The sequence below is a fragment of the Gobio gobio genome (genome assembly GCF_949357685.1).
Source record: "Gobio gobio genome assembly, chromosome: 18".
Classification (NCBI taxonomy): domain Eukaryota; kingdom Metazoa; phylum Chordata; class Actinopteri; order Cypriniformes; family Gobionidae; genus Gobio; species Gobio gobio.
In genome coordinates this window covers 14,368,314-14,387,537 of record NC_137111.1, presented here as the reverse complement: position 1 = coordinate 14,387,537, position 19,224 = coordinate 14,368,314, and positions in this window count along the sequence as shown.

Genomic DNA, 19,224 nt, shown 5'->3' with positions numbered 1-19,224 from the left:
TTCCAATTAGTAGCTAAAAGGTCTACAAATGGTTTTAATTTTTTCTTTTTTCTTTTTACATATTATGGCTGTACAGAAGTCTATATTTGACCTACTGAACAAATTTTTGGCCCAAAGGTAAAAAAAGGTCACTCGTTGCCTTCCCATCTGATTCCACTAAGTAGCTTAAAACTTCTACAAAAAGTTTTAATTTTTTTTTACTTTTTTTTTGTTGTACATATTATGGCTTTACAAGAAGTCCATATTTGACCTACTGAACAATTTTTTTTTCCAACGGTCAAAAAGTCACTCATTGATTTCCCTTCTGATTCCAATAAGTAGCTTACAGGTCTAAAAAAGGTTAAATATTTTTTTTAATTTTTTTAATTTTTTTTTTTTTTTTTTTTTACATATTATGGATTTACAGAAGTCCATATTTGACCTACTGAACATATTTTTGGCCCAAAGGTAAAAAAATGTCACTCATTGACATCCCTTCTGATTCCAATAAGTAGCTAAAAGGTCAACAAAAGGTTTCAATTCTTTTTTCTTTTCTTTCAAACATATTATGGCTGTACAAGATTTCCATATTTGACCTACTGAACAAGTTTTTGTCCCAAATGTCAAAAAGTTACTCATTGACTTTCCTTCTGGTTCCAATTAGTTGCTAAAAGGTCTACAAAAGGTTAGAATTTTTTTTTTTTTTTACATATTATGGCTGTACAGAAGTCCATATTTGACCTACTGAACAAATTTTGTCCCAAAGGTCAAAAAGTCACTCATTGACTTTACTTCTGGTTCCAATTAGCAATTAGTAGCTAAAAGGTCTACAAAAAGTTTTTATTTTTATTATTATTATTATTATTTTTGTATACATATTATGGCTGTACGGAAGTCCATATTTGACCCACTGAACAAATGTTTGTCCCAAAGGTCAAAAAGTCACTCATTGACTTTCATTCTGGTTCCAATTAGTAGCTAAAAGGTCTACAAATGGTTTCAATTTTTTTTTTTTTTTTTTTTTTTACATATTATGGCTGTTCAGAAGTCTACTTTTGACCTACTGAACAAATTTTTGGCCCAAAGGTAAAAAAAGGTCACTCGTTGCCTTCCTTCTGATTCCACTAAGTAGCTTACAGGTCTACAAAAAGTTTTACTTTTTTTTTTTTTTTTTTACATATTATGGCTTTACAAGAAGTCCATATTTGACCTACTGAACAATTTTTTTTTCCAAAGGTCAAAAAGTCACTCATTGATTTCCCTTCTGATTCCAATAAGTAGCTTACAGGTCTAAAAAAGGTTAAATATTTATTATTATTTTTTTTATTTTTTTATTTTTTTTACATATTATGGCTTTACAGAAGTCCATATTTGACCTACTGAACATAGTTTTAGCCCAAAGGTTAAAAAAAAGTCACTCATTGACATCCCTTCTGATTCCAATAAGTAGCTAAAAGGTCAACAAAAGGTTAGAATTTATTTTTTTTTTACATATTATGGCTGTACAGAAGTCCATATTTTACCTACTGAACAAATTTTTGTCCCAAAGGTCAAAAAGTCACTCATTGACTTTCCTTCTGGTTCTAATTAGTAGCTAAAAGGTCTACATTAGATTAGATTTTTTTTTTTTTTTTTACATATTATGGCTGTAGAGAAGTCCATATATTACCTACTGAACAATTTTTGTCCCAAAGGTCAAAAAGTCACTCATTGACTTTCATTCTGGTTCCAATTAGTAGCTAAAAGGTCTACAAATGGTTTAAAAATTTTTTTTTACATATTATGGCTGTTCAGAAGTCTACATTTGACCTACTGAACAAATTTTTGGCCCAAAGGTAAAAAAAGGTCACTCGTTGCCTTCCCATCTGATTCCACTAAGTAGCTTACAGGTCTACAAAAAGTTTTACATTTTTTTTTTTTTTTTTTTTTTTTTTTACATATTGTGGCTTTACAAGAAGTCCATATTTGACCTACTGAACAATTTTTTTTCCAAAGGTCAAAAAGTCACTCATTGATTTCCCTTCTGATTCCAATAAGTAGCTTACAGGTCTAAAAAAGGTTAAATATTTATTTTTATTTTTTTATTTTATTTTTATTTTTACATATTATGGCTTTACAGAAGTCCATATTTGACCTACTGAACAAATTTTTGGCCCAAAGGTAAAAAAGTCACTCATTGACTTTTCTTCTGGTTCCCATTAGCAATTAGTAGCTAAAAGGTCTACAAAAGGTTTTTTTTTTTTTTTTTTTTTTTTTTTACATATTTTGTCTGTACAGAAGTCCATATTTGACCTACTGAACAAATTTTTGTCCCAAAGGTCAAAAAGTCACTCATTGACTTTCCTTCTGGTTCCAATTAGTAGCTAAAAGGTCTACAAATGGTTTTAATTTTTTTCTTTTTTCTTTTTACATATTATGGCTGTACAGAAGTCTATATTTGACCTACTGAACAAATTTTTGGCCCAAAGGTAAAAAAAGGTCACTAGTTGCCTTCCTTCTGATTCCACTAAGTAGCTTACAGGTCTACAAAAAGTTTTACTTTTTTTTTTTTTTGTACATATTATGGCTTTACAAGAAGTCCATATTTGACCTACTGAACAATTTTTTTTCCAAAGGTCAAAAAGTCACTCATTGATTTCCCTTCTGATTCCAATAAGTAGCTTACAGGTCTAAAAAAGGTTAAATTTTTTTTTAAATTTTTTTTTTTTTTTTTTTTTTTTTACATATTATGGATTTACAGAAGTCCATATTTGACCTACTGAACATATTTTTGGCCCAAAGGTAAAAAAAAGGTCACTCATTGACTTTCCTTCTGGTTCCAATTAGTAGCTAAAAGGTCTACAAAAGGTTAGATTTTTTTTTTTTTTTTACATATTATGGCTGTACAGAAGTCCATATTTGACCTACTGAACAAATTTTGTCCCAAAGGTCAAAAAGTCACTCATTGACTTTACTTCTGGTTCCAATTAGCAATTAGTAGCTAAAAGGTCTACAAAAAGTTTTTATTATTATTATTATTATTATTATTATTATTTTTGTATACATATTATGGCTGTACGGAAGTCCATATTTGACCTACTGAACAAATGTTTGTCCCAAAGGTCAAAAAGTCACTCATTGACTTTCATTCTGGTTCCAATTAGTAGCTAAAAGGTCTACAAATGGTTTCAATTTTTTTTTTTTTTTTTTTTTTTTTTTTTTTTTTACATATTATGGCTGTTCAGAAGTCTACATTTGACCTACTGAACAAATTTTTGGCCCAAAGGTCAAAAAGTCACTCATTGATTTCCCTTCTGATTCCAATAAGTAGCTTACAGGTCTAAAAAAGGTTAAATATTTTTTTTATTTTATTTTTTTTTTATACATATTATGGCTTTACAGAAGTCCATATTTGACCCACTGAACATATTTTTGGCCCAAAGGTAAAAAAAAGGTCACTCATTGACATCCCTTCTGATTCCAATAAGTAGCTTAAAGGTCAACAAAAGGTTTCAATTCTTTTTTCTTTTCTTTCAATTATATAATGGCTGTACAAGAAGTCCATATTTGACCTACTGAACAAGTTTTTGTCCCAAAGGTCAAAAAGTCACTCATTGACTTTCCTTCTGGTTCCAATTAGTAGCTAAAAGGTCTACAAAAGGTTAGAATTTTTTTTTTTTTTTTTTTTACATATTATGGCTGTACAGAAGTCCATATTTGACCTACTGAACAAATTTTTGTCCCAAAGGTCAAAAAGTCACTCATTGACTTTACTTCTGGTTCCAATTAGTAGCTAAAAGGTCTACAAAAGGTTAGAATTTTTTTTTTTTTTTTTACAAATTATGGCTGTACAGAAGTCCATATTTGACCTACTGAACAAATTTTTGTCCCAATGGTCAAAAAGACACTCATTGACATCCCTTCTGATTCCAATAAGTAGCTAAAAGGTCAACAAAAGGTTTCAATTCTTTTTTCTTTTCTTTCAAACATATTATGGCTGTACAAGAAGTCCATATTTGACCTACTGAACAATTTTTTTTTTCCAAAGGTCAAAAAGTCACTCATTGATTTCCCTTCTGATTCCAATAAGTAGCTTACAGGTCTAAAAAAGGTTAAATAATTTTTTTTATTTTTTTTTTATTTTTATTTTTTTTTACATATTATGTCTGTACAGAAGTCCATATTTGACCTACTGAACAATTTTTTTTTCCAAAGGTCAAAAAGTCACTCATTGATTTCCCTTCTGATTCCAATAAGTAGCTTACAGGTCTAAAAAAGGTTAAATATTTTTTTTTTTTTTTTTTAATTTTTTTTATACATATTATGGCTTTACAGAAGTCCATATTTGACCTACTGAACATATTTTTGGCCCAAAGGTAAAAAAAAGGTCACTCATTGACATCCCTTCTGATTCCAATAAGTAGCTAAAAGGTCAACAAAAGGTTTCAAATCTTTTTTCTTTTCTTTCAAACATATTATGGCTGTACAAGATTTCCATATTTGACCTACTGAACAAATTTTTGTCCCAAAGGTCAAAAAGTCACTCATTGACTTTCCTTCTGGTTCCAATTAGTAGCTAAAAGGTCTACAAAAGGTTAGAATTTTTTTTTTTTTTTTTTTTTTTTTACATATTATGGCTGTACAGAAGTCCATATTTGACCTACTGAACAAATTTTTGTCCCAAAGGTCAAAAAGTCACTCATTGACTTTACTTCTGCTTCCAATTAGTAGCTAAAAGGTCTACAAAATGTTTTTATTTTTATTATTATTATTATTATTATTTTTGTATACATATTATGGCTTTACGGAAGTCCATATTTGACCTACTGAACAAATTTTTGTCCCAAAGGTCAAAAAGTCACTCATTGACTTTCATTCTGGTTCCAATTAGTAGCTAAAAGGTCTACAAATGGTTCAAATTTTTTTTTTTTTTTTTTTTTTTTTTTTTTTACATATTATGGCTGTTCAGAAGTCTACTTTTGACCTACTGAACAAATTTTTGGCCCAAAGGTAAAAAAAGGTCACTCGTTGCCTTCCCATCTGATTCCACTAAGTAGCTTACAGGTCTACAAAAAGTTTTAAATTTTTTTTTTTTTTTTTTTATTTTTTTTTTTTACATATTGTGGCTTTACAAGAAGTCCATATTTGACCTACTGAACAATTTTTTTTTCCAAAGGTCAAAAAGTCACTCATTGATTTCCCTTCTGATTCCAATAAGTAGCTTACAGGTCTAAAAAAGGTTAAATATTTTTTTTAATTTTTAAATTTTATTTTTATTTTTACATATTATGGCTTTACAGAAGTCCATATTTGACCTACTGAACAAATTTTTGGCCCAAAGGTCAAAAAGTCACTCATTGACTTTACGTCTGGTTCCAATTAGCAATTAGTAGCTAAAAGGTCTACAAAAAGTTTTTATTTTTATTATTATTATTATTATTATTATTTTTGTATACATATTATGGCTGTACGGAAGTCCATATTTGACCCACTGAACAAATGTTTGTCCCAAAGGTCAAAAAGTCACTCATTGACTTTCATTCTGGTTCCAATTAGTAGCTAAAAGGTCTACAAATGGTTTCAATTTTTTTTTTTTTTTTTTTTTTTTTAACATATTATGGCTGTTCAGAAGTCTACTTTTGACCTACTGAACAAATTTTTGGCCCAAAGGTAAAAAAAGGTCACTCGTTGCCTTCCTTCTGATTCCACTAAGTAGCTTACAGGTCTACAAAAAGTTTTACTTTTTTTTTTTTTTTTTTTACATATTATGGCTTTACAAGAAGTCCATATTTGACCTACTGAACAATTTTTTTTTCCAAAGGTCAAAAAGTCACTCATTGATTTCCCTTCTGATTCCAATAAGTAGCTTACAGGTCTAAAAAAGGTTAAATATTTATTAATATTTTTTTTATTTATTTTTTTTTTTTTACATATTATGGCTTTACAGAAGTCCATATTTGACCTACTGAACATAGTTTTAGCCCAAAGGTTAAAAAAAAGTCACTCATTGACATCCCTTCTGATTCCAATAAGTAGCTAAAAGGTCAACAAAAGGTTAGAATTTTTTTTTTTTTTTTTACATATTATGGTTGTACAGAAGTCCATATTTTACCTACTGAACAAATTTTTGTCCCAAAGGTCAAAAAGTCACTCATTGACTTTCCTTCTGGTTCCAATTAGTAGCTAAAAGGTCTACATTAGATTAGATTTTTTTTTTTTTTTTTACATATTATGGCTGTAGAGAAGTCCATATATTACCTACTGAACAAATTTTTGTCCCAAAGGTCAAAAAGTCACTCATTGACTTTCATTCTGGTTCCAATTAGTAGCTAAAAGGTCTACAAATGGTTTAAAAAAAATTTTTTTTTTTTTTTTTTTTTACATATTATGGCTGTTCAGAAGTCTACATTTGACCTACTGAACAAATTTTTGGCCCAAAGGTAAAAAAAGGTCACTCGTTGCCTTCCCATCTGATTCCACTAAGTAGCTTACAGGTCTACAAAAAGTTTTACAATTTTTTTTAAATTTTTTTTTTTTATACATATTATGGCTTTACAGAAGTCCATATTTGACCTACTGAACATATTTTTGGCTCAAAGGTAAAAAAAAGGTCACTCATTGACATCCCTTCTGATTCCAATAAGTAGCTAAAAGGTCAACAAAAGGTTTCAAATCTTTTTTCTTTTCTTTCAAACATATTATGGCTGTACAAGATTTCCATATTTGACCTACTGAACAAATTTTTGTCCCAAAGGTCAAAAAGTCACTCATTGACTTTCCTTCTGGTTCCAATTAGTAGCTAAAAGGTCTACAAAAGGTTAGAATTTTTTTTTTTTTTTTACATATTATGGCTGTACAGAAGTCCATATTTGACCTACTGAACAAATTTTTGTCCCAAAGGTCAAAAAGTCACTCATTGACTTTACTTCTGCTTCCAATTAGTAGCTAAAAGGTCTACAAAATGTTTTTATTTTTATTATTATTATTATTATTTTTGTATACATATTATGGCTTTACGGAAGTCCATATTTGACCTACTGAACAAATTTTTGTCCCAAAGGTCAAAAAGTCACTCATTGACTTTCATTCTGGTTCCAATTAGTAGCTAAAAGGTCTACAAATGGTTCAAATTTTTTTTTTTTTTTTTTTTTTACATATTATGGCTGTTCAGAAGTCTACATTTGACCTACTGAACAAATTTTTGGCCCAAAGGTAAAAAAAGGTCACTCGTTGCCTTCCCATCTGATTCCACTAAGTAGCTTACAGGTCTACAAAAAGTTTTAAATTTTTTTTTTTTTTTTTTTTTTTTTTTTTTACATATTGTGGCTTTACAAGAAGTCCATATTTGACCTACTGAACAATTTTTTTTTCCAAAGGTCAAAAAGTCACTCATTGATTTCCCTTCTGATTCCAATAAGTAGCTTACAGGTCTAAAAAAGGTTAAATATTTTTTTTAATTTTTAAATTTTATTTTTATTTTTACATATTATGGCTTTACAGAAGTCCATATTTGACCTACTGAACAAATTTTTGGCCCAAAGGTCAAAAAGTCACTCATTGACTTTACTTCTGGTTCCAATTAGCAATTAGTAGCTAAAAGGTCTACAAAAAGTTTTTATTTTTATTATTATTATTATTATTTTTGTATACATATTATGGCTGTACGGAAGTCCATATTTGACCCACTGAACAAATGTTTGTCCCAAAGGTCAAAAAGTCACTCATTGACTTTCATTCTGGTTCCAATTAGTAGCTAAAAGGTCTACAAATGGTTTCAATTTTTTTTTTTTTTTTTTTTTTTTTTTAACATATTATGGCTGTTCAGAAGTCTACTTTTGACCTACTGAACAAATTTTTGGCCCAAAGGTAAAAAAAGGTCACTCGTTGCCTTCCTTCTGATTCCACTAAGTAGCTTACAGGTCTACAAAAAGTTTTACTTTTTTTTTTTTTTTTTTTTACATATTATGGCTTTACAAGAAGTCCATATTTGACCTACTGAACAATTTTTTTTTCCAAAGGTCAAAAAGTCACTCATTGATTTCCCTTCTGATTCCAATAAGTAGCTTACAGGTCTAAAAAAGGTTAAATATTTATTATTATTTTTTTTATTTATTTATTTATTTTTACATATTATGGCTTTACAGAAGTCCATATTTGACCTACTGAACATAGTTTTAGCCCAAAGGTTAAAAAAAAGTCACTCATTGACATCCCTTCTGATTCCAATAAGTAGCTAAAAGGTCAACAAAAGGTTAGAATTTTTTTTTTTTTTTTTACATATCATGGCTGTACAGAAGTCCATATTTTACCTACTGAACAAATTTTTGTCCCAAAGGTCAAAAAGTCACTCATTGACTTTCCTTCTGGTTCCAATTAGTAGCTAAAAGGTCTACATTAGATTAGATTTTTTTTTTTTTTTTTTACATATTATGGCTGTAGAGAAGTCCATATATTACCTACTGAACAAATTTTTGTCCCAAAGGTCAAAAAGTCACTCATTGACTTTCATTCTGGTTCCAATTAGTAGCTAAAAGGTCTACAAATGGTTTAAATTTTTTTTTATTTTTTTTTTTTTTTTTACATATTATGGCTGTTCAGAAGTCTACATTTGACCTACTGAACAAATTTTTGGCCCAAAGGTAAAAAAAGGTCACTCGTTGCCTTCCCATCTGATTCCACTAAGTAGCTTACAGGTCTACAAAAAGTTTTACATTTTTTTTTTTTTTTTTTTTTTTTTTACATATTGTGGCTTTACAAGAAGTCCATATTTGACCTACTGAACAATTTTTTTTTCCAAAGGTCAAAAAGTCACTCATTGATTTCCCTTCTGATTCCAATAAGTAGCTTGCAGGTCTAAAAAAGGTTAAATATTTATTTTTATTTTTTTATTTTGTTTTTATTTTTACATATTATGGCTTTACAGAAGTCCATATTTGACCTACTGAACAAATTTTTGGCCTAAAGGTAAAAAAAGGTCACTAGTTGCCTTCCTTCTGATTCCACTAAGTAGCTTACAGGTCTACAAAAAGTTTTACTTTTTTTTTTTTTTGTACATATTATGGCTTTACAAGAAGTCCATATTTGACCTACTGAAAATTTTTTTTTTCCAAAGGTCAAAAAGTCACTCATTGATTTCCCTTCTGATTCCAATAAGTAGCTTACAGGTCTAAAAAAGGTTAAATATTTTATTATTTTTTATTTTTTTATTTTTATTTTTACATATTATGGCTTTACAGAAGTCCATATTTGACCTACTGAACATATTTTTGGCCCAAAGGTAAAAAAAAGGTCACTCATTGACATCCCTTCTGATTCCAATAAGTAGCTAAAAGGTCAACAAAAGGTTTCAAATCTTTTTTCTTTTCTTTCAAACATATTATGGCTGTACAAGATTTCCATATTTGACCTACTGAACAAATTTTTGTCCCAAAGGTCAAAAAGTCACTCATTGACATCCCTTCTGATTCCAATAAGTAGCTAAAAGGTCAACAAAAGGTTAGAATTTTTTTTTTTTTTTTTACATATCATGGCTGTACAGAAGTCCATATTTTACCTACTGAACAAATTTTTGTCCCAAAGGTCAAAAAGTCACTCATTGACTTTCCTTCTGGTTCCAATTAGTAGCTAAAAGGTCTACATTAGATTAGATTTTTTTTTTTTTTTTTACATATTATGTCTGTAGAGAAGTCCATATATTACCTACTGAACAAATTTTTGTCCCAAAGGTCAAAAAGTCACTCATTGACTTTCATTCTGGTTCCAATTAGTAGCTAAAAGGTCTACAAATGGTTTAAAATTTTATTTATTTATTTATTTATTTTTTACATATTATGGCTGTTCAGAAGTCTACATTTGACCTACTGAACAAATTTTTGGCCCAAAGGTAAAAAAAGGTCACTCGTTGCCTTCCCATCTGATTCCACTAAGTAGCTTACAGGTCTACAAAAAGTTTTACATTTTTTTTTTTTTTTTTTTTTTTTTTTACATATTGTGGCTTTACAAGAAGTCCATATTTGACCTACTGAACAATTTTTTTTTCCAAAGGTCAAAAAGTCACTCATTGATTTCCCTTCTGATTCCAATAAGTAGCTTACAGGTCTAAAAAAGGTTAAATATTTATTTTTATTTTTTTATTTTGTTTTTATTTTTACATATTATGGCTTTACAGAAGTCCATATTTGACCTACTGAACAAATTTTTGGCCCAAAGGTAAAAAAAGGTCACTAGTTGCCTTCCTTCTGATTCCACTAAGTAGCTTACAGGTCTACAAAAAGTTTTACTTTTTTTTTTTTTTGTACATATTATGGCTTTACAAGAAGTCCATATTTGACCTACTGAAAATTTTTTTTTTCCAAAGGTCAAAAAGTCACTCATTGATTTCCCTTCTGATTCCAATAAGTAGCTTACAGGTCTAAAAAAGGTTAAATATTTTATTATTTTTTATTTTTTTATTTTTATTTTTACATATTATGGCTTTACAGAAGTCCATATTTGACCTACTGAACATATTTTTGGCCCAAAGGTAAAAAAAAGGTCACTCATTGACATCCCTTCTGATTCCAATAAGTAGCTAAAAGGTCAACAAAAGGTTTCAAATCTTTTTTCTTTTCTTTCAAACATATTATGGCTGTACAAGATTTCCATATTTGACCTACTGAACAAATTTTTGTCCCAAAGGTCAAAAAGTCACTCATTGACATCCCTTCTGATTCCAATAAGTAGCTAAAAGGTCAACAAAAGGTTAGAATTTTTTTTTTTTTTTTTTACATATCATGGCTGTACAGAAGTCCATATTTTACCTACTGAACAAATTTTTGTCCCAAAGGTCAAAAAGTCACTCATTGACTTTCCTTCTGGTTCCAATTAGTAGCTAAAAGGTCTACATTAGATTAGATTTTTTTTTTTTTTTTACATATTATGTCTGTAGAGAAGTCCATATATTACCTACTGAACAAATTTTTGTCCCAAAGGTCAAAAAGTCACTCATTGACTTTCATTCTGGTTCCAATTAGTAGCTAAAAGGTCTACAAATGGTTTAAATTTTTTTTTATTTATTTATTTATTTTTTTACATATTATGGCTGTTCAGAAGTCTACATTTGACCTACTGAACAAATTTTTGGCCCAAAGGTAAAAAAAGGTCACTCGTTGCCTTCCCATCTGATTCCACTAAGTAGCTTACAGGTCTACAAAAAGTTTTACATTTTTTTTTTTTTTTTTTTTTTTTTTTTACATATTGTGGCTTTACAAGAAGTCCATTTTTGACCTACTGAACAATTTTTTTTTCCAAAGGTCAAAAAGTCACTCATTGATTTCCCTTCTGATTCCAATAAGTAGCTTACAGGTCTAAAAAAGGTTAAATATTTATTTTTATTTTTTTATTTTGTTTTTATTTTTACATATTATGGCTTTACAGAAGTCCATATTTGACCTACTGAACAAATTTTTGGCCCAAAGGTAAAAAAAGGTCACTAGTTGCCTTCCTTCTGATTCCACTAAGTAGCTTACAGGTCTACAAAAAGTTTTACTTTTTTTTTTTTTTTACATATTATGGCTTTACAAGAAGTCCATATTTGACCTACTGAAAATTTTTTTTTTCCAAAGGTCAAAAAGTCACTCATTGATTTCCCTTCTGATTCCAATAAGTAGCTTACAGGTCTAAAAAAGGTTAAATATTTTATTATTTTTTATTTTTTTATTTTTATTTTTACATATTATGGCTTTACAGAAGTCCATATTTGACCTACTGAACATATTTTTGGCCCAAAGGTAAAAAAAAGGTCACTCATTGACATCCCTTCTGATTCCAATAAGTAGCTAAAAGGTCAACAAAAGGTTTCAAATCTTTTTTCTTTTCTTTCAAACATATTATGGCTGTACAAGATTTCCATATTTGACCTACTGAACAAATTTTTGTCCCAAAGGTCAAAAAGTCACTCATTGACTTTCCTTCTGGTTCCAATTAGTAGCTAAAAGGTCTACAAAAGGTTAGAATTTTTTTTTTTTTTTTTTTTTTTACATATTATGGCTGTACAGAAGTCCATATTTGACCTACTGAACAAATTTTTGTCCCAAAGGTCAAAAAGTCACTCATTGACTTTACTTCTGCTTCCAATTAGTAGCTAAAAGGTCTACAAAATGTTTTTATTTTTATTATTATTATTATTATTTTTGTATACATATTATGGCTTTACGGAAGTCCATATTTGACCTACTGAACAAATTTTTGTCCCAAAGGTCAAAAAGTCACTCATTGACTTTCATTCTGGTTCCAATTAGTAGCTAAAAGGTCTACAAATGGTTCAATTTTTTTTTTTTTTTTTTTTTTTTTTTTTTACATATTATGGCTGTTCAGAAGTCTACTTTTGACCTACTGAACAAATTTTTGGCCCAAAGGTAAAAAAAGGTCACTCGTTGCCTTCCCATCTGATTCCACTAAGTAGCTTACAGGTCTACAAAAAGTTTTAATTTTTTTTTTTTTTTTTTTTTTTTTACATATTGTGGCTTTACAAGAAGTCCATATTTGACCTACTGAACAATTTTTTTTTCCAAAGGTCAAAAAGTCACTCATTGATTTCCCTTCTGATTCCAATAAGTAGCTAAAAGGTCAACAAAAGGTTAGAATTTTTTTTTTTTTTTTACATATTATGGCTGTACAGAAGTCCATATTTTACCTACTGAACAAATTTTTGTCCCAAAGGTCAAAAAGTCACTCATTGACTTTCCTTCTGGTTCCAATTAGTAGCTAAAAGGTCTACATTAGATTAGATTTTTTTTTTTTTTTTACATATTATGGCTGTAGAGAAGTCCATATATTACCTACTGAACAAATTTTTGTCCCAAAGGTCAAAAAGTCACTCATTGACTTTCATTCTGGTTCCAATTAGTAGCTAAAAGGTCTACAAATGGTTTAAATTTTTTTTTTTTTTTTTTTTTTTTTTTTTACATATTATGGCTGTTCAGAAGTCTACATTTGACCTACTGAACAAATTTTTGGCCCAAAGGTAAAAAAAGGTCCCTCGTTGCCTTCCCATCTGATTCCACTAAGTAGCTTACAGGTCTACAAAAAGTTTTACAATTTTTTTATTTATTTTTTTTTTTATACATATTATGGCTTTACAGAAGTCCATATTTGACCTACTGAACATATTTTTGGCCCAATGGTAAAAAAAAGGTCACTCATTGACATCCCTTCTGATTCCAATAAGTAGCTAAAAGGTCAACAAAAGGTTTCAAATCTTTTTTCTTTTCTTTCAAACATATTATGGCTGTACAAGATTTCCATATTTGACCTACTGAACAAATTTTTGTCCCAAAGGTCAAAAAGTCACTCATTGACTTTCCTTCTGGTTCCAATTAGTAGCTAAAAGGTCTACAAAAGGTTAGAATTTTTTTTTTTTTTTTTTTTTTACATATTATGGCTGTACAGAAGTCCATATTTGACCTACTGAACAAATTTTTGTCCCAAAGGTCAAAAAGTCACTCATTGACTTTACTTCTGCTTCCAATTAGTAGCTAAAAGGTCTACAAAATGTTTTTATTTTTATTATTATTATTATTATTTTTGTATACATATTATGGCTGTACGGAAGTCCATATTTGACCCACTGAACAAATGTTTGTCCCAAAGGTCAAAAAGTCACTCATTGACTTTCATTCTGGTTCCAATTAGTAGCTAAAAGGTCTACAAATGGTTTCAATTTTTTTTTTTTTTTTTTTTTTTTTTAACATATTATGGCTGTTCAGAAGTCTACTTTTGACCTACTGAACAAATTTTTGGCCCAAAGGTAAAAAAAGGTCACTCGTTGCCTTCCTTCTGATTCCACTAAGTAGCTTACAGGTCTACAAAAAGTTTTACTTTTTTTTTTTTTTTTTTTACATATTATGGCTGTACAGAAGTCCATATTTGACCTACTGAACATATTTTTGTCCCAAAGGTCAAAAAGTCACTCATTGACTTTAATCTGGTTCCAATTAGCAATTAGTAGCTAAAACGTCTACAAAAGGTTTTTATATTTATTATTATTATTATTATTATTGTATACATATTATGGCTGTACGGAAGTCCATATTTGACCTACTGAACAAATTTTTGTCCCAAAGGTCAAAAAGTCACTCATTGACTTTCATTCTGGTTCCAATTAGTAGCTAAAAGGTCTACAAATGGTTTTAATTTATTTTTTTTTATTTATTTTTTTACATTTTATGGCTGTTCAGAAGTCTACATTTGACCTACTGAACAAATTTTTGGCCCAAAGGTAAAAAAAAGGTCACTCGTTGCCTTCCCATCTGATTCCACTAAGTAGCTTACAGGTCTACAAAAAGTTTTACATTTTTTTAAAAAAAAAAATTTTTTTTATACATATTATGGCTTTACAAGAAGTCCATATTTGACCTACTGAACAATTTTTTTTTCCAAAGGTCAAAAAGTCACACATTGATTTCCCTTCTGATTCCAATAAGTAGCTTACAGGTCTAAAAAAGGTTAAATATTTTATTTTTATTTTTTTATTTTATTTTTATTTTTACATATTATGGCTTTACAGAAGTCCATATTTGACCTACTGAACATATTTTTGGCCCAAAGGTAAAAAAAAGATCATTCATTGACATCCCTTCTGATTCCAATAAGTAGCTAAAAGGTCAACAAAAGGTTTCAATTCTTTTTTCTTTTCTTTCAAACATATTATGGCTGTACAAGAAGTCCATATTTGACCTACTGAACAAGTTTTTGTCCCAAAGGTCAAAAAGTCACTCATTGACTTTCCTTCTGGTTCCAATTAGAAGCTAAAAGGTCTACAAAAGGTTAGAATTTTTTTTTTTTTTTTTTTACATATTATGGCTGTTCAGAAGTCTACATTTGACCTACTGAACAAATTTTTGGCCCAAAGGTAAAAAAAGGTCACTCGTTGCCTTCCCATCTGATTCCACTAAGTAGCTTACAGGTCTACAAAAAGTTTTCATTTTTTTTTTTTTTTTTTTTTACATATTATGGCTTTACAAGAAGTCCATATTTGACCTACTGAACATTTTTTTTTTCCAAAGGTCAAAAATTCACTCATTGATTTCCCTTCTGATTCCAATAAGTAGCTTACAGGTCTAAAAAAGGTTAAATATTTTATTTTTATTTTTTTATTTTATTTTTATTTTTACATATTATGGCTTTACAGAAGTCCATATTTGACCTACTGAACATATTTTTGGCCCAAAGGTAAAAAAAAGATCACTCATTGACATCCCTTCTGATTCCAATAAGTAGCTAAAAGGTCAACAAAAGGTTTCAATTCTTTTTTCTTTTCTTTCAAACATATTATGGCTGTACAAGAAGTCCATATTTGACCTACTGAACAAGTTTTTGTCCCAAAGGTCAAAAGTCACTCATTGACTTTCCTTCTGGTTCCAATTAGAAGCTAAAAGGTCTACAAAAGGTTAGAATTTTTTTTTTTTTTTTTTTTTTTTACATATTATGGCTGTTCAGAAGTCTAAATTTGACCTACTGAACAAATTTTTGGCCCAAAGGTAAAAAAAGGTCACTCGTTGCCTTCCCATCTGATTCCACTAAGTAGCTTACAGGTCTACAAAAAGTTTTACATTTTTTTTTTTTTTTTTTTTTTTTTTTTACATATTATGGCTTTACAAGAAGTCCATATTTGACCTACTGAACAATTTTTTTTTCCAAAGGTCAAAAAGTCACTCATTGATTTCCCTTCTGATTCCAATAAGTAGCTTACAGGTCTAAAAAAGGTTAAATATTTTATTTTTTTGTTTATTTTTTTATTTTTTTTACATATTATGGTTTTACAGAAGTCCATATTTGACCTACTGAACATATTTTTGGCCCAAAGGTAAAAAAAAGGTCACTCATTGACATCCCTTCTGATTCCAATAAGTAGCTAAAAGGTCAACAAAAGGTTTCAATTCTTTTTTCTTTTCTTTCAAACATATTATGGCTGTACAAGAAGTCCATATTTGACCTACTGAACAAGTTTTTGTCCCAAAGGTCAAAAAGTCACTCATTGACTTTCCTTCTGGTTCCAATTAGTAGCTAAAAGGTCTACAAAAGGTTAGATTTTTTTTTTTTTTACATATTATGGCTGTACAGAAGTCCATATTTGACCTACTGAACAAATTTTTGTCCCAAAGGTCAAAAAGTCACTCATTGACTTTACTTCTGGTTCCAATTAGTAGCTAAAAGGTCTACAAAAGGTTAGATTTTTTTTTTTTTTACATATTATGGCTGTACAGAAGTCCATATTTGACCTACTGAACAAATTTTTGTCCCAAAGGTCAAAAAGTCACTCATTGACTTTACTTCTGGTTCCAATTAGTAGCTAAAAGGTCTACAAAAGGTTAGAATTTTTTTTTTTTTTTTTTTTTTTACATATTATGGCTGTACAGAAGTCCATATTTGATCTAGTGAACAAATTTTTGTCCCAAAGGTCAAAAAGTCACTCATTGACTTTCATTCTGGTTCCAATTAGTAGCTAAAAGGTCACAAATGGTTTTAATTTTTTTTTTTTTTTTTTTTTTTTTTTTTTTACATATTATGGCTTTACAAGAAGTCCATATTTGACCTACTGAACAATTTTTTTTCCAAAGGTCAAAAAGTCACTCATTGATTTCCCTTCTGATTCCAATAAGTAGCTTACAGGTCTAAAAATGGTTAAATATTTTTATTTTATTTTTTTATTTTATTTTTATTTTTACATATTATGGCTTTACAGAAGTCCATATTTGACCTACTGAACATATTTTTGGCCCAAAGGTAAAAAAAAAGGTCACTCATTGACATCCCTTCTGATTCCAATAAGTAGCTAAAAGGTCAACAAAAGGTTTCAATTCTTTTTTCTTTTCTTTCAAACATATTATGGCTGTACAAGAAGTCCATATTTGACCTACTGAACAAGTTTTTGTCCCAAAGGTCAAAAAGTCACTCATTGACTTTCCTTCTGGTTCCAATTAGAAGCTAAAAGGTCTACAGAAGGTTAGATTTTTTTTTTTTTTTTTTTACATATAATGGCTGTACAGAAGTCCATATTTGACCTACTGAACATATTTTTGTCCCAAAGGTCAAAAAGTCACTCATTGACTTTACTTCTGGTTCCAATTAGCAATTAGTAGCTAAAAGGTCTACAAAAGGTTTTTATATTTATTATTATTATTATTATTATTTTTGTATACATATTATGGCTGTACGGAAGTCCATATTTGACCTACTGAACAAATTTTTGTCCCAAAGGTCAAAAAGTCACTCATTGACTTTCATTCTGGTTCCAATTAGTAGCTAAAAGGTCTACAAATGGTTTTAATTTTTTTTTTTTTTTTTTTTTTTACATTTTATGGCTGTTCAGAAGTCTACATTTGACCTACTGAACAAATTTTTGGCCCAAAGGTAAAAAAAGGTCACTCGTTGCCTTCCCATCTGATTCCACTAAGTAGCTTACAGGTCTACAAAAAGTTGTACTTTTTTTTTTTTTTTTTTACACATATAATGGCTGTACAGAAGTCCATATTTGACCTACTGAACATATTTTTGTCCCAAAGGTCAAAAAGTCACTCATTGACTTTAATCTGGTTCCAATTAGCAATTAGTAGCTAAAAGGTCTACAAAAGGTTTTTATATTTATTATTATTATTATTATTTTTGTATACATATTATGGCTGTACGGAAGTCCATATTTGACCTACTGAACAAATTTTTGTCCCAAAGGTCAAAAAGTCACTCATTGACTTTCATTCTGGTTCCAATTAGTAGCTAAAAGGACTACAAATGGTTTTAATTTTTTTTTTTTTTTTTTTTTTTTTTACATTTTATGGCTGTTCAGAAGTCTACATTTGACCTACTGAACAAATTTTTGGCCCAAAGGTAAAAAAAGGTCACTCGTTGCCTTCCCATCTGATTCCACTAAGTAGCTTACAGGTCTACAAAAAGTTTTACTTTTTTTTTTTTTTTTTTTTACATATTATGGCTTTACAAGAAGTCCATATTTGACCTACTGAACATTTTTTTTTCCAAAGGTCAAAAAGTCACTCATTGATTTCCCTTCTGATTCCAATAAGTAGCTTACAGGTCTAAAAAAGGTTAAATATTTTATTTTTATTTTTTTATTTTATTTTTATTTTTATTTTTACATATTATGGCTTTACAGAAGTCCATATTTGACCTACTGAACATATTTTTGGCCCAAAGGTAAAAAAAAGATCACTCATTGACATCCCTTCTGATTCCAATAAGTAGCTAAAAGGTCAACAAAAGGTTTCAATTCTTTTTTCTTTTCTTTCAAACATATTATGGCTGTACAAGAAGTCCATATTTGACCTACTGAACAAGTTTTTGTCCCAAAGGTCAAAAAGTCACTCATTGACTTTCCTTCTGGTTCCAATTAGAAGCTAAAAGGTCTACAAAAGGTTAGAATTTTTTTTTTTTTTTTTTTTACATATTATGGCTGTACAGAAGTCCATATTTGACCTACTGAACATATTTTTGTCCCAAAGGTCAAAAAGTCACTCATTGACTTTAATCTGGTTCCAATTAGCAATTAGTAGCTAAAAGGTCTACAAAAGGTTTTTATATTTATTATTATTATTATTATTTTTGTATACATATTATGGCTGTACGGAAGTCCATATTTGACCTACTGAACAAATTTTTGTCCCAAAGGTCAAAAAGTCACTCATTGACTTTCATTCTGGTTCCAATTAGTAGCTAAAAGGTCTACAAATGGTTTTAATTTTTTTTTTTTTTTTTTTTTTTTTTTTTTTTTACATTTTATGGCTGTTCAGAAGTCTACATTTGACCTACTGAACAAATTTTTGGCCCAAAGGTAAAAAAAGGTCACTCGTTGCCTTCCCATCTGATTCCACTAAGTAGCTTACAGGTCTACAAAAAGTTTTACTTTTTTTTTTTTTTTTTTTTTTTTTTTTTACATATTATGGCTTTACAAGAAGTCCATATTTGACCTACTGAACATTTTTTTTTCCAAAGGTCAAAAAGTCACTGATTGATTTCCCTTCTGATTCCAATAAGTAGCTTACAGGTCTAAAAAAGGTTAAATATTTTATTTTTATTTTTTTATTTTATTTTTATTTTTATTTTTACATATTATGGCTTTACAGAAGTCCATATTTGACCTACTGAACATATTTTTGGCCCAAAGGTAAAAAAAAGATCACTCATTGACATCCCTTCTGATTCCAATAAGTAGCTAAAAGGTCAACAAAAGGTTTCAATTCTTTTTTCTTTTCTTTCAAACATATTATGGCTGTA